The sequence below is a fragment of the Trichomycterus rosablanca genome, chromosome 10, assembly GCF_030014385.1.
Source record: "Trichomycterus rosablanca isolate fTriRos1 chromosome 10, fTriRos1.hap1, whole genome shotgun sequence".
NCBI classification, from domain to species: domain Eukaryota; kingdom Metazoa; phylum Chordata; class Actinopteri; order Siluriformes; family Trichomycteridae; genus Trichomycterus; species Trichomycterus rosablanca.
The window spans coordinates 8,902,990-8,905,614 of record NC_085997.1 but is presented as its reverse complement, the minus strand read 5'-3'; the positions used below and the strand labels follow the sequence as shown (position 1 = coordinate 8,905,614).

Here is a 2,625-nt window from a genome sequence, read left to right as displayed (position 1 = left end):
CTCCTCCTGTTTTTTTTTGTGTGTGTAAGCAGCAACATACTTCACCTAAAACTTGATATAATCGCCTTCAAGAGAGCCGAAACAGAAATAAAAATATTTTATATTACAGTTTTTCTCGATTGTTTACACACAAATTCTGGTACTTGAGACACAATGACCACAACATGTAACTCATGCACCAACTTCCTAAACCTCTGCTAAACTACAAGCACAATTCCTGCTTTACACTTAAATTGCAGTTCTAAAACACACTTTTTTCAAAACACTACACACAATTTTCATGAAGAAAATCTCTTGTTTTCACAAGGAACATTCTGTTATTCCTAACTCTAAAGTTAACTGCCCTACTATGCACACTGACTCATCACATGGGCAAACACCTGTCACACAGGTTAACAATCAGAAATCAGAGCTTTAGTATAAAAGGGCAACAGGTGAGCTCTTCTGTTTTGGAGCAATGGATGCCAACATTGGAAACAGAGGCAGAGCCAGAGGAGTAAAAGTAAGAGGAGGACGAGGACGAGGAAGGCCAGTGACAGTAATCTCTGATTAGATCCGAGCCACTTTGGTTGACCATGTGGTCAACCATGGTCTAACAATGAGGGAGGCTGGGCAAAGAGTACAGCCAAATTTGAGCAGGTACACTGTAGCATCCATCATCCGGACTTTCAGAAATGAGAACAGGTAAGAAATCTACTCTCACTACAAAACTGCAGTACTGCATATCAATACAGTACTCAATGAGTACAGTAGTGCAGTATTGCATGTGGACTGTTCTGTAGGACTGTAAAAATAAAGTATGTTTCAATTATTTGGGAATAATACAGTATTTACAGTATTTTACTATTTTTATTGCAGAACTGAAAGATTACCAACACAAGGTGGATGGGAACGTCTTCTGTCTCCTGAACAGGAAACTGAAATCATGAACATGGTCCTAGAAAATAACGCCATAACATTATGGCAAATACAAAGAAAAATAATAGAAAACAATTAGATATTTCAAAACGCTGGACTGTGTGTTTTTTTTTACTGTAACTGTATACAGTAAATTTTTATGTTCTTTTGTATGTAGACCACTGTATGTGCAACTTTGTGTTGGTTGGGATGTACACTGTGTACATTGTTTTTGTGGGAAAAATAAAATACATTTGTTACCGTGTATTTGTGTGTTCTGAGTATAAAAACAATATTCCAAAATATTTTACAACACACGTATGTATGTACTGTCAGTAGTAAGTGTAACACTAAACAAAAAAGGCCCAAGTCATTATGATGAATGGAGAAGAAGTGTTTTCCATTCATCATAGTGTTTTACATTGAGCACATCAGTGTTCAACTGGTTCTTATAAATGGCTATTCATATGATGGTTTGTGTGTGTCATCTGAAAACAAAATACCATTTTGAGAAGAGAAAACATTGTTTTGAATGTAAAGTTTCATCTTGCAGGAGAATTGAGGGGTTTTGCCCATTGTGTGTGTGTTTTTTGATTTGTGTGTAGAGTTTTGAGTATGAGGCAAGCTTTCAGAAAATGTGTGTAAACAATCGAGAAAAACTGTAATTGAAGTTCTACAGGACAACGTATGTTAAAGTTTGTAATTTAAGTCACATGCTTGTGGGGATTAAAGCAGGTTGCAGAGCCTGGATAGCTTAGTCGGTAGAGCATCAGACTTTTAATCTGAGGGTCCAGGGTTCAAGTCCCTGTTCGAGTGAGTTGCTTCTTACTGCATTAGGTAAGCGGTAATTTCCAGCATTTAACCAGCCACAGCGAAGAACTGTTGGAATAGCTACTAATCTTAACCCATCAGATACACGACCGTTCTTTTGTTACAGTAAGCTTGCAAGCAGAGCAACAAGACGGTCAGTATTTAAGGGCTTCCTTTCTTACAACATTTCTTCTGCTAAACCATCGTGCTGTATGCTTAATTTAAGACTCTGTGGTGCATCGGTGTGTTTGAGCTTGTTTAAAAGCTCATTGGCTTTAGAACGTATGCTGTTTTCACAGTGTCTGCGTTCCATTGTAGGTATAAACACAGATATTGGGTGAGTACAAGTTTTTTTTTTTTATTATGCTTCTTATTATATCATAGTTGCATGTAGTCGGAGTGATGCTAGAGATAACAGCAACGATACAAAGGTACACTAAGTTAAGGTTTGTGTGCACAGTGCGGTCGAACTGTTTCATGTTACATAAAAAAAAAAGTTAAGAAAGGTTGCGGGTCGAAAAGGGCCAATCGCGTGTGCCACTCTTGGGATTGTGATTGAGTATACGTTGCATTGGGTGGGTAAACATGGAGCCGGCATTGAAAAGCCTGGGTTGGCAGCGGTGGGATTCGAACCCACGCCTCTGAAGAGACTGGAGCCTTAATCCAGCGCCTTAGACCGCTCGGCCACGCTACCACTGGTTAAGGGGCAGATCGAAACGAGCAACTACGTATGCAATTTCTACTAAAATATTTCTATGAATATATTTATCTATATTTATATTTATCACAGGGCCAGTGATAGCTCAGTGGTTAAGGTACTGGACTAGTAAACAGAAGGTTGCCGGTTCAAGCCCCGCCACCACCAAGTTGCTACTGTTGGGTCCCTGAGCAAGGCCCTTAACCCTCAATTGCTCATTG

General features: G+C 39.0%; 1 non-coding gene across 1 annotated transcript; it reads right to left on the bottom strand.

Moving 5' to 3' along the window:
• Positions 1-2,319: 2,319 nt before the first annotated feature.
• trnal-aag (transfer RNA leucine (anticodon AAG)) lies at positions 2,320-2,401 on the bottom strand. The gene has a single exon. It is a non-coding gene; the product is annotated as a tRNA-Leu (tRNA).
• Positions 2,402-2,625: the final 224 nt, after the last annotated feature.